The sequence below is a fragment of the Cupressus sempervirens genome, chromosome 10 (genome assembly GCF_028749045.1).
Source record: "Cupressus sempervirens isolate cs-2001-9-10 chromosome 10, ASM2874904v1, whole genome shotgun sequence".
NCBI classification, from domain to species: Eukaryota; Viridiplantae; Streptophyta; class Pinopsida; order Cupressales; family Cupressaceae; genus Cupressus; species Cupressus sempervirens.
Window position 1 is genome coordinate 81,705,199 of NC_143127.1, and position 13,950 is coordinate 81,719,148.

A 13,950-nucleotide genomic window follows, 5' to 3' on the forward strand; every position below is an offset into this window, starting at 1 on the left:
TCTGCAATCCAACTAATAATCAAATCTATAATAATTGTTTAATTATAATTATTATTTAATTGATTAACCTAAAATTATCTAAACGTGAATAATATTCCCTTGCATTAAGATTCCTCTACATCTATATTACTATAAGAAAAATTGTAAATTAAAAATATAGCTTAGTTTCTTTGAAATAAAGTATGCCTTCAAATGCAAATTCTTCTTTAATTGATTGAATTTATTTTTAAGAAATCCATGAGACCATCACTCCATAGAACAAAGAGCAACTTCATTAACAATTTTAAAGTTCTCTAATTTAAGTAAGCTTCTTGTGATAGGCCACACTTCCACTCTCAAATCACTTGGTGTGCCTCAAACTTGACTACCTCAAACTCGACTCAATAATGAAATCTTCACTAGAGTGTCTCATTAATCAAATTTAAAAACAAATCAGGCAAAACAGGCATATGATACAACAAGGTAAACCCAACAAAATCCTCTATATAAGACTGAGCTATTGCAAAAGCCACATATAATTTTATCTTAGATCAATAGCTGCTAATAACATTTACAGTTTGTTGTTCCAATTCGTGGAGCATCAACTAGGTTTCATACCAAAGGCCAAGAAACAACACAACAGGACTATACAAGATTCTTCCTGGAAAAAGAAAACAAAATCCTAGTCGGACTAATTTGTCGTCCAAGTTTAGCCATGTACTAAGTGAAATGGTTTCAAATAATTCCAGGTCTTTTCCCACGATAGAATGTGTGTATTCCTTAATGGATGCCACTATAAATATCCAGTTCAGATGCTCAAGATTGAATTGAAACAAGGGCAGGTGTAGATTTAGTTGTCATGCATTGTTGGTTTAGTTTGGCGGGATCAGTACTAGGATGATGAACTTTTGCCTTTGATGATTGTGTTGTTGACATGTAATTTGGAATCCGAAGTTTTGTAGGCCCATTTTGTATAGAAGATTTTTGCCTCAGCTTAGAATCATGGCTGTTCATCTTAGTGCTGCCATCAGTTTTGGCTTTAATCTCAGGACTGCTACAAATGACATTAGAACCACAACTTTCCTCTGCATCATTGGCACAATCTATGTTATTTTTGCCTTGACGTATAAGCGATTTACAGGGATCCTTGAGATAAATAGTATGAATTTCCTCTTTATCTTCGGCGGTAATCTGGGAAGATTCTTGGCGTGAAGAAGCTGATGGTTTAGAAGGTGTTCTTGGCTGAGATGGGCTTTTCATGGTGACAGAATTATTATGGCGATCCTTGAGATGAATGGTACAAGTCTCTTTATCTTCAGTGTTATTCTGGGAAGATTCTTGGCCTGAAGAAGCTGATGGTCTAGAAGGTGTTCTTGACTGATTGCTTTTGGGTGGAGACAGAGATTGGCTTTTCATGGCGATGGGATTATTATAGGGAATACATCTGTTTGGAGATAGTATTGTTTGTTTGTCATTCGTCTTCTTACTCCTCTTGATTTTTCCATATTGAGGTGCTGTCAATGTGATGAGTTTGTTGTCATCCAGAAGGTTCTTCTTTATGTCTCTTTCAAGCTCTGGATTATCAGAAGGACGGGCAGCCATCCATCTTTCCAACCAAGTCCAGCCCAAATGATGATGCTGATCTGGATGAACACAATCAGGACCCACAACTGCTTGATTCTTTCGTTGCCCACATATTCTTAACTGCAATTCACAGATAAAAAGCAAAGAGATTAATTCCATCAGTACGTGGTGCAGTTTGACTGCACACCTAATTGCACAGAAGACACCCATGTGGTTCCTAAATTAGTGATTTATGATGCACTACATAATATGCTTTTAGGAGATTAAGCATTGTAGTTAGCAATTAGGGTCAATTCACAATATATGTCGAAGTTCACAACTAGTGTCAAAATAAAAACTCAAAACAAGGATTAGGCCAAAGGTCATAGAAGAATAAAAGCACGAGGGAGACTTCACAACTTGAAGCTTTTTCATAGATTTATGATGCCAAACACCGTGCGTGAACTATGGGTTCTCTCTTGTACTAAAATTCAGTATCAGAAAACAGTAACACACAAAGGGGGGCCTTCATACCTGCTGTAAAGAAGCATATGCCAAAGCCTTCTCACGCCTTATAGCTGCATCCTGCTTATTCTGAAGTTTTGTATGTAATTCATCTATCTAATGTAGCTAGGCTATGGTCCCAGTCTTCCTGCAAGTGAAAGCAAATTAGATGATATACTGTTTTAGTGGTAAATTTTGGTTAGAAACAAAAAGAGACACAAAAAATCAAATCTCCAGAACAATTTGTATCTTTTGTAAACTTAATTGTAGACAATGTTTGGCCTGTTCCTAAAAGTGTCTTTTAAGGACAAAAAATAATACATTAGTTATTAGCACTTGGGCTATTCTCCAAACAAAATGGCACGACCTGGAAAACAAAAATTGGCATAACTCAATGTATTTTCATCATTTCTTGAATTTTTACATAATTTTGGAGTTAGATTATGAAGATCAAACCAATAATGTTTTAGTAAATCCATTGTGGTATGTGAAAATGGGTTTATACATGGATGCACACAGAAGTATTGTTTTTGTGTGGAGAGAAGCCACATCCAGTCACTATCATTCGACCTAGTGTTGACATGGGATTCTTGCAAAGAGGTCCTATCTGAACATTTACAGGGAATACAAAGTCTTCTGACCATGAAGCCTCAACTTTATTGTAAAATAATGTAATTATGCAGATAAGTTGGTTATAATGGAGATGATTAACAGTAAGCTAAATCTGGGATGTACATTTCTAGTCAGTTTTAGAAAAACAAAATAATTGAAATGAAATCTTGGCCAAATTCTGGTGCATTCTATAATGGAGATAATTAACAGTAAGCTAAAGCTAGGATGTACATTTCTAGTCAGTTTTAGAAAAACATGTGTAATTGATATGAAACCATGGGCAAATTCTGGTGCATTACTAACCCAAAATGATCAGAAAAATAGTCACTGGTACTGATCGTCAATAGTTGTTTTCTAGACAGTAGTCTTCGAATTTCCCCTCTAATGGCAGAGGCTCAAACTAGGGTAAAATTTAGATTGTAGCATTTCAAGAGTAATCTGTGTAATACTAGTATTTAGTATCTACAAAATCAAGCCATACATTTTACACAGGTAGCAGAGCCGTTTGAGATATCTCAAATCAATCCTCAAGTTTTCAACAAATAAAATATTCAAAGATAATGAATTCTGTTTCGGTTGAGGGTCTAAAACTAACTACAATTTTTGCTCACCTGTGATTTCGCGCCATAAATATGCAATTGACGTTTCTGCTGAATATGTTGTTGAACAGCTTGGCCTTCCTCAGACATCTGCACTTGCCTTGCCCGCACATGAGCTTGCACTTTTATGAGAGCTTGCATACTCCTAAAATCCAAGAATTTCTGTTGCTTTAAAATCTGCCCTTCTTCTAGATCTTGAGACCTCAGAGAAGCTTTGAGGGCTCCAAGAGCACGCCGACCCTTTACAGATAAATATACACAATTTTATGAATTTAATGCATGTCCTAATTCAACAAAGGGCTTCAAGAAACTAGTCTAATACACAACATTACAGCAATCATGCACGAAAAAACCGAGGAATTGTTTTAAGGAAGCAAATTGCATTGCCTAGGGTATGAACATTGAACATACCAGAAAGCCCCTGAAAGCAGCTTGGATGATAATGGCTGCTTTCTCTTCAATTGGGAATTCTTCTCTTGTTCTGGAAATAGAATCTTCTTCCTCAGCTAGTTCTTTAGAATTCTCAGGTCTTACAAGAGCGTCTGAAAACCCAATTTCCGACTCCTCATGGGTGATTTCAGATTGTAGAGCAGCACTCACAACCAAAGGCGCCAACCCACTTTCGCGAATACCTTGATCTGCATGCTCATTGCTATTCGAATCCTGCCCGTCTTCGGTATCATCGTCGGGATCATACCCACAAGAAAATGCTTTATCCACATCAAATTGATTCTGTGTCTTGCTCGGTGTGCACTGTAACATCCAGGGTAAGTTTTAGGGGATATCCCTTTGCCAGTGGACATGAATTTGTTTTTTAAAGGAGGCTTCGTATGAAATGAAGCAAGCCTCAAAGTATTTAATCAAGACCGATTTGGCAACACAGAATCTTCCCAATTATGGTTAAAAAGTCAGATAAAATATGGTGTGCCCCAATTCCCACTCAAGAAATAGTTCATCACAACTCCTAACAACTGCTAAGAGCGACATTACAAATAATTGACTAAAAAGGATTAAAATTAGTATCTATGAGAATTCATGTTCCTAGATATGCAAATTGCAATTAGACGACCACAATAAGCCACAGAAATTCTTTTATGATACTAAACTTAAAATTGCAGATCACGTTTTCGTACTTACAAATTGCTCTTTCTTGATTCCTGATCGGTCTTTGGAGAAGGCTTTTGCACCCAGAATCAGGCTCTTGATAATTTTGCTGGACTTCCCCATGGACTCCTATTCTGCATCTACCTGTCTTTCCATAGGTAATCAAATGAATTGAGGCCAAGATTCCGAGAGAGGACTCGCACAATTTGCATGAAGGCTATATTTTCTTAAATTAGTACAGAATATGTTTTTTGCAAATGATTTGATTAGCTACTGTTCAGGCAAATTATCTCTGCAAATCTTACAATACTCCCTGAGGTTGTTGGAGACTTACAGTTTAATTCGAAGCGAGTTTCTGAAAGTGTCCCGCAACCAAAAAGAACTATAATGAAAAGTGTTAAAATGGCACATTTATTACTTGGTTCTGGCTTGATATGGGCTACTTGCCCTTATATAGATATATGTTGTCCTATAGTGATGACATAAAAAGCAAGCTGGATCCCTTATACTAGGAAACATTTCCATCTCCTATTCCTGTTAGTTAATCCTTTTGGACATGATAATACAATAGAACATATTTTAATTGTTTGTCCAGCTTGCATCCTGTAATTCTTTGACGCTTATTACAGCATACAACTAGTATTTTAACATTTTATAGGTTCATGAATCACATGGTGAGGGCAGCATTTAATATGTATACACATCATTCAAACTAAATAAAGTCCTAATTTAATAAAGGCCAAATCTATAAATCAAAAGAGAAAAGACAAGGTTCAACACCATCTACCTCTTTTATAACAGGATTTCTGAGAAGGACTGGTTAGGAGAAGCAAGCTGACCGTAACCATAAACTAAGGCTGGAAAAACCAATTAGGTGTTCAGAAAAAATAATTATACTAACCTATATACTAAGTATGCATACAAATCCAACAATTTAATCTTCTTCTTTTTTTAAAACGTGAAGAGACACTCGATATCTTTTCAGAGCATTGTTCAACATTAAATTGCAGAATTTAATATGTTTGCAGGCCTGGGAATCAACAAAAGAGGATTAATTAAAGCAAAGGGAAAAGAGAGAAGCTAAAAGGAAAAGTAAAATCCATTTGGCAAGACAAAAGAGAGAGTATCAAAAGAAAAGAAATGAGGAGAATGGGGCCTATACCCAAGCATGATGCAAGCATATCTGTCCATCTTCCGTCCCCATTTTGATGGAGTCAACTTCCATGGGACGCAATACCATTGAGATATTTGTAGTTGGAATGGTTCCTGTTTGATCTGGTATGAGGCCTGTGTGATTTCATCTTTGTAGGTGAAACTGCCACCGTCTCCTTTGTTGCAAAGCATCCGATGATATTCAATGGGCGGTGGGAGAGAGGGTTTGTGGTGAAGAAGAGCGTCGCTTATGCTCCCTTGTGGGTCATACCAAAAATCATAACCTCACTCTGAATGGAGGAATAAGTAGATAGGGATAAGTTGTTATCTTCAATTTCTTAGGGAACCTTTGTTATTGGTTCATCTAATTTTTAGTCCTCCCTACATATAGGCAAAGACTAATGTTTTCTCTTCAATGCTTTTAGCATTAGTCTATTTTATAAATTCTAATGTTTAGTTATCTCTTTAGTTATTTTGAATAATATAAAATGTATATTTTTTTTTCTTATTGATTCTTTATTTTTTTTAGTGATGTTTTATTACTTTTCAAATTGAGAAATTCAAAAAAAAATGTTCATAGATTCATAGCATTTTTTAAAGATCTGTTATACAATTTTCTTATCGATAATAGAACTCAATTTCATATCTTCTTCTGTCATTTGAATGACATGGTTTGGGTTTGTCAAAATAGTAGATGGTTATTTAAGTGTTTTGCAACAAAAAATTCTTGTAAGGGTTCACAAACTTTTCTAGCACATTCATAGAATAAATTTCTAAAAATATTTACACTCCCATCAATAATAGCAATGAAATCTCTAATTTTATCAAGGAAAAATCTTTGTGATCGCTTGTGTATGGGCATTTGTTGCCTCAGACACTTTCAGGAAATAAGCATCCCTTGGTTCCAAGCTAATTACATTATCTTCTCTCTATTAGTTTCTTGCCCTTGAATGTTTATTGTCATCTCTTGAACCAACTCTTCTCCTTAATTGGAACTCTTTCTTATGTGCAAGTATATAAACTTGTTTTCCATAAGCGGCAAAAGCTTGTATAAAAGGCTTAGGGTTAGGGATTTTTATAATGTAATGGTGATATTGTAGCTTCTTGCAGTAGTATTGAGTTGTAAGGGATTACAGATTGTAATCGGGTTGTAATCATTGGATAATAATGATATTGAACTTGTTGTTGGTGGACGTAGCCCAAGGATTGGGTGAACCACGTTAAATGTTGGTGTCTTGTGCTCTCTTTTATGAAATCTACTATTTTCTAGTATTGGTTATATTTGCATGTAACTGTTATTTCTGTCTGAGGTTAATCCTAACACTCCCTGGCTAGTAGTTATTTTTCACATGCTTCTCTCCCTTTTTGACATCAATGAAAGAAGTCTATCTTCAACTCTGAGTTACCAACATCCTAATCACACATCCAATGTGAACATCAAAGTAATTAACTGTCAGAATCAAGGAATGTTGAGAGGGGGGTGAATCAGTGTTCTATAGTTTTTAACCTTCGTCATTTGATTATGCTAGCGTAAACCAATACCAATGAAAAGTGAACAAATCAAACATAATGCACACATCCATAACATAGTGACATTATTATTTTTATCATGGAAACACTGTTTAGGGAAAAACCACAATGTAGATGAACACACAAATTAATTTTCTAAAAGTAATACGATGTTAAGGGATTTAGTACATAAGGTATGCTCTTGTATACAAGCTTACAACCTAGAGCTCACTACTCAAATTAAAATTCAAAAGGAACAGTACCTTATATAATCAATTATTTATGATCAAGAAATGAATTAAACAATAACATCAACTATGTTTGTATAGTCCCAGTCTAATATCATAACAACACTTACACTTAATGTCTTCCCATGCTCTACCAACTAACCTTTTGCACAATCAACATCTTTGTCTATCACCAAAGCATCATCATCGATGCTTGCACCCTAGATCATCTCAAATACTTGATCTTATATACCAATCATCATTAACTTGTTCTTCACCAATTGACCCAAGAAATAAACGCTAGATTGATAAAAAAAAATAATGCTCCAAACTCTCACCTAAGCGTGCATATCATTACACACATGTTCTACTTGATTGGCTACATTATCCCAATTACAAAAAAGGTCATCACTTGTTGACCTGTTAAGATCACTAATTGATCCAATTACCATTACCAGTAATTTTCCCCATTTAATGGTAAATTAATGCTCAAACAACCATAACCCATCTACCTTTCAGCATTAGCTATGTTGTCAATCGTTGACCTATTAGGATCACTAATTGATCTAATTACCATTACCACTAGTTTTCCATATTTACTAATAAACTAATGTTCAAACAACCATAACTGATCCACCTTTCAACATTAGCTATTGTGCAACTAGGATATGACCAAGTAACTTTCTCTCATGCTTCTCCTAAGATCACACCACCAAATGCATCAATAATGACCTATACCAAATTAATCTTTGAAGTCTACTCATTGTCCATATTTTTTCATACTTGGTCATTTTTTCCTTAAGCCTTCAATAAACTTCATTGAATTTGAAAGTGTAGTGCCTCTCCCATTTGACTTTTGTAAGTTGTCCTAATGGATGCAACCTTGATGATCTTTTGTTATGATGGATCATGATTGTGACCCTGAGTGGTCTACACCGTTGAGGTGTTCGGATTTATGTTTCTGTATCAGTTGCTTTGATTATGCTTTTGACTGATCTTTGAGATTATGATGTGATTTTTGGTTCACTGAGGTTTGTGCCAGTGGTTACCAGGATCGATGTGGTATCATGAGTTTGTTCCGTGATTACCCTGAGGTGTGTGCAGAGATTGCACTATGTACTATTACCATGCTACACTGGACTGGGTTCCTGTAGCGATGGTTAGTCATGTTTATGACTATGTTTGCTTATGTGTTTTAAATGCCTTTTTAATGCAAAGTAATCAATCATTATTAAATGCTTAAGTAATTAGAACGGATTGTTCTTGTTGGATTATTTGGTTATTTGTTGCAGGCATTTACCTTGTTATATTTCTGATTAGAGAGATATTTGTTACTCATGTGATGTTTACATTTGAGAGGACCCGAGGGTCAAATGTTACTCTTTGATTCTAGTATCATAGATTTTAGACTACTATGCTGTTCAGTTAATCATATTGCATGATGATGCCATTTTGAGATGACAGTGTGTTTTACGATGTTATCTGGTTATCTGGTATTTGGACATACCTCTGATTTTGTTATGTGATGGATTTAATGCTATGGTTATTTACTTCATTCCTGCGTTGCTATGACTTTTGCGAACGTGAGTGATGTAAATAGATTATTTTAATATAATTAAATAAATGGTTAAATTAGGTGATTTAATGCATTTATTGCTTCGCCTATGTTATTATATGCAATTGCACTTGATCGTGTTGTTTAGTGTGCAGGATTTATATCCCTGGCAGTGGCACATGGAGTTAGTGATTCAGCCTTTCATATTTTACCAATGTTGTCCTTGTATGGTCGACGTATCCTTTATTAAAATGTTTAATTTAAACCTTTCGGTGATTATTAAATTCGAACTCATTTGCATTATGTGATTAGACCAGTAAGCGTGTTTATGCATTTAGAGGTTCGCATTGTCGCGAAAGTTGTTTAAGGAGATTTATGTGTTTTTGGGTTTTCGGGCTTTTAAAATTGATTTATTTTAATTTCTGGCAGCTTCGCCATAGATGAATTCCTATTTATAGGAATAGCCTATTTTCGTTTGGGTCGATTCGGGATTTAACTAGGTTGGCTGGTTATTTGCCCTAATCGATTATTCACTCGAAAAGTGAATAAATCTCCAAAAAGGAATTTAATTCCTCACTTCTCACTTTCAAATTGGAAAGTTGGAGAGTAAAACCCAAAATCCTCTTCATGAGGATTTACTGTTTTGTTCGTTGTGGGAGCTACGGGCGTGGGATCGTCGCGAAGTTGGGCTCATTGGATCCAGCTTGGGGAAACCTTGGATTGCCGTGATTTTCAGCTACTTCTGCGGGATATTTATTTTATGGTTCATGTTCCCGTTTTGCCCTTTTGGCTGTGAGGTAGGGCTTTCCCGTTTTATTGTTTCTGCTCCGTTTCAGCTTCTATTTTTGGTAGCCGTTTGTTTGGAGGCTGAGAACTAGTGTTCCCCTCTGTTTCTGTATGTTAGTTCTACCCGGTTGGGCAGGTATGAACATTTCCCTGTTTTTTGGGAAGAGGGTTTGGAGTTTTGCACCGTTATGCTGGCCGTTTTTGCATACGGTGTCCGATTCCATTTATTTTTGGATTTTTGGGGTTTTTGAACCCAAAGGCCAAATGGGTTTTAATTTTGTAATTTTCCAAATTTTTGGGGTTTTCACCTCGTTTTGCGTGCCACCTTGTTTTCTTGGGTTTTCTTGGCACATTGTGGTTCGTGGACCTGGATGATCCATTTGGATATCAGTCATACCACTATTGCACTTTTATGTTGCATTGGGATGCGTGTCGCACCCATACTGCCGACTTTGTGTTCGGTTGAGTGATTTGTTACCTGTTATGGTTTCTTTTGGACCTTTGCTTTTGTTTCGTGAATGCTAGAATTCATGTAGAATCCATTCTCTCGGATTGAGGCCGGTTCAGTGAGTTCACGATGTTTGGTCTTGTTACATCATTGGGATTCGTGTAGAATCCATACTCTCGGATTGAGGCCGGTTGAGTGATTTCATGATGTATGGTTTTATTGGCTTTGGGATTCGTGTAGAATCCATCCTTCCTGTGTTGCTTTCAGTTGGGTGTTCTCTTTGCATTGTGTTCTCATTCCTGTCCTTGTGTTATGATCTTCGTGATGGTGGTGCGCCACACACGAGTACTTACGCGTACATTTGTTGGGTGACTTGCGAGGCCCGATCTTTCGTGGATTTGCCGGAAGTTATGATCATTGGGGTTGGGATGGGAGTATGCATGCCCACGGGTACTTGTCGTAGGATGAGCATGGGTAGGGTAGGGTAGCATATGGAGGGGGCTTCTATCTTGCAGCCTGGTGACCTTATGTGAAGCACCTCCTTATAGCAATATCGTGAGAATGCTCGAAATAACAGAATACAAAGTGATAGCAGAACTCAGAATGAATCTACTGATCGTAGGCCACTTCGAGGGGGTAACCTCCTTTGAGCAAGCTCAATACAATAAATTCGTCCGTGCCCATCAAGGGCCTCAACCTATTCTTATATACTGAGTACGATCTAGAAAAGTAATACTACCTATGCATGTGGGATAATAAAATATACTCACGGGACGACTTACAAAGCATATGCGTCCAACAACACTACTCTAACAAAATAAACAGAAGGAACACACAGGTTCCTAACATCCCCTCTCCCTTAGAAAAAAGCTTTGTCCTCAAAGCTTAAGGTGTGGAAATTGTTGTTGAATCTGAAGAAGGGGTTCCCAGGTAGCATCCTCTGGTTGCATGCCATGCCACTGAATCAAGACCTCAGAGATGGAGCGAGAGCGAAGCTGGCGAGTGCGCTGGTCAATGATTGCCACCGGCTCCAGGATAATGGATCCTTCCGTATCCATTTCAGGGAGAGTAGTTTGTGCTCTGACAGTGGTACCCAGAACTTTCTTTAGACAAGAAACATGAAAGACTGGATGAATGCGGGAAGAAGGAGGAAGTTCCAGTTTATAAGCAACTGAACCAATCTTCTGCAGAACCTTATAAGGCCCATAAAATTTTGGGGCTAGCTTATGACGCCCTTTCAGCTTTAGGGAGGATTGTTTGTATGGCTGTAGACGAAGAAAAACCATATCCCCAACTTGGAATGAGCGCTCAGAACGGTGTTGATCTGCTTGCTGTTTCATCCGATTACGGGCCATGTGAAGATTATCCTGTAAGGTACGAAGAATCTGATCCCTGCTGCGGAGAACTATGTCAACTGCCTGGACTGGTGAGCTGTTGGGAGTGTAGGGAAGGAGCACTGGAGGTGCCTGACCATAGACTGCTTCATATGGAGTAATTTTAGAGGCAGTGTGGTAAGAGGTATTGTACCACCATTCAGCTAAAGGGAGCCACTTGGCCCACTGATGTGGCTGTTCGGAAGTGAAGCAACGAAGATAAGTTTCCAAGCATTTATTGACAATTTCAGTTTGACCATCAGTTTGTGGGTGATAGCCCGAACTCACCTTCAGTTTGGTGCTAGTTTTCTGAAACAGTTCAGTCCAAAAATGACTGGTAAAAGTTGCATCACGATCAGAGACAATGGAAGAAGGGAGTCCATGAAGATGAAATATCTGGTCCATGAAGATTTGTGCAACAGAGGAGGCAGTATAGGGGTGGCTGAGGGCACAAAAATGACTATATTTCGAGAGACGATCAACCACAACCAAGATCACTGTCTTGCCACCGAATTTAGGAAGCCCTTCAATGAAATCCATAGAAATATCAGTCCAAATCCGTGTAGGGATGGGCAATGGTTCGAGCAAGCCAGGAAGGAGGGTCGTTTCACCCTTGTGGCGTTGGCAAGTATCACATTCAACCACCATCTGTTGAATCGTCTGTTTCATCCCTTTCCAAAAGAAGTTTCTCCTTGCTCGCTCATAAGTTTTGAGGAAGCCTGAGTGCCCTGCTGAAGGAGAAGCATGGAGTTCATAAAAAATAGCCTGATGTAGAGCTGGGTTCTGAGGAAGCACTAGCCGACCCTTGTATCGAAGAGAAGCACCATCCCAAGAGTAATGTGGTATAGCAGAAGGATTATTGGCTAGCTGGTGAATGATTTGAGATAAAGAAGAGTCATTGTCATAGCCCTGCTGAACAGACGCTAACCAATTGGGAATGGGCATAGAAATAGCGGAAAGGGAAGCTTGATTATCAAATGTGCGAGAAAGAGCATCTGCCACAATATTCTCCTTACCCTTCTTGTAGGTGATCTCATAATCATACCCCATGAGTTTGCTGACCCATTTCTGTTGTGTAGGAGAGGATACCCGTTGTTCCAGGAAGTATTTCAGACTTTGGTGATCGGTTTTGATGCAAAAATGACTCCCTAAGAGGTATGGCCGCCACTTCTGTACAGCATGCAAAATAGCCATCATTTCTTTTTCATAAGTAGAGAGGGCTAGATTCTTACCAGAGAGGGCTTTGCTAGTGAACGCAATAGGATGGTCATCTTGCAGGAGAACAGCACCCAATCCATTGCCGCAAGCATCACTCTCAATAGTGAAGGGTTTGGAAAAATCTGGCATCGCAAGAACAGGTGTACTGCACATAGCCTGTTTCAGTTGTTCAAATGCAGTCTCAGCAACAGGGGTCCAGGAGAAGGCATCCTTTTTTAACAGAGCTGTCAATGGTGCTGCAATTTTCCCGTAATCTTTGACAAACTTGCGGTAGTAGCCAGTCAACCCCAAAAAACCCCGAAGGCTCTTGAGAGTTTTAGGATGCGGCCAAGTTTTCATGGCATCTATTTTTGTAGGATCCACCCGCACTCCATGGTGTGCAACAATATGCCCGAGATACTCCACTTCCTCCTGGCCAAACACACATTTAGATAGTTTTGCACAGAGTTGATGATCAGAGAGAAGTTGCAAGACAAGCTCCAGATGATGGAGATGCTCAGCCCAAGTTTTGCTATATATGAGGATATCATCAAAGAAGACCAGAATGAATTTCCGGAGGTATGGTCGAAATATGTTATTCATCACTGCCTGAAATGTTGAAGGAGCATTCGTGAGGCCAAAGGGCATGACTAAAAATTCATAGTGACCATCATGTGTGCGGAAGGCAGTTTTAGGTATATCCTCCTCATTAACCCGAATTTGATGATACCCAGAACGAAGATCTAACTTGGAGAAAAAATGAGCCCCATGAAGTTCATCAAGAAGTTCATCAACAACTGGAATGGGAAACTTGTCCTTTATAGTGAGATGATTAAGTGCTCGGAAATCAATGCAGAGTCGCCATGACCCATCTTTTTTGCGAACAAGCAGAACTGGAGAAGAAAAGGAACTGGTACTAGGGCGAATAATACCTTGCTTCAGTAAGTCACGGACAAGTATCTCGATTTCGGTCTTCTGATGAAATGGGTAGCGGTAGGGCCTGATGTTGGGCGGAACACTGCCAGGAAGGAGCTGAATACGGTGGTCCTCTGGACGAGAAGGAGGTAATCCCACAGGTTCAGCAAATACACCAGAATACTTGTCCAAAATGTGTTGGAGATCGGCAGGAGTGCTAGAGACTGCTGATGGCTGCATCTGAATGGAATGGAGCTGAGCGATGACACCATGTGAATTCTTCTTAAGAAGTTTTTCCATACGGTGTGAACTGATGATGCTAAGAGACCCTGGTTGTAAGCCTTTCAAAGTGTGTTGGTGCCCCTCGGCTGAAAACTGCATCCAAAGTTCAGCAAAATCCCAGAGAATGGGGCCAAGAGTGCGTAAC

General features: G+C 38.4%; 1 pseudogene across 1 annotated transcript; it reads right to left on the reverse strand.

Annotated features, from left to right (window-relative positions):
• Positions 1-463: 463 nt before the first annotated feature.
• Positions 464-5,742, reverse strand: LOC149532676 (uncharacterized; annotated as a pseudogene). The gene is made up of 6 exons (XR_016356755.1): positions 5,524-5,742; positions 4,395-4,505; positions 3,669-4,010; positions 3,270-3,497; positions 2,077-2,194; positions 464-1,683 (listed from the first exon to the last, which is right to left on the reverse strand). The product of XR_016356755.1 is annotated as an uncharacterized LOC149532676 (transcript).
• Positions 5,743-13,950: the final 8,208 nt, after the last annotated feature.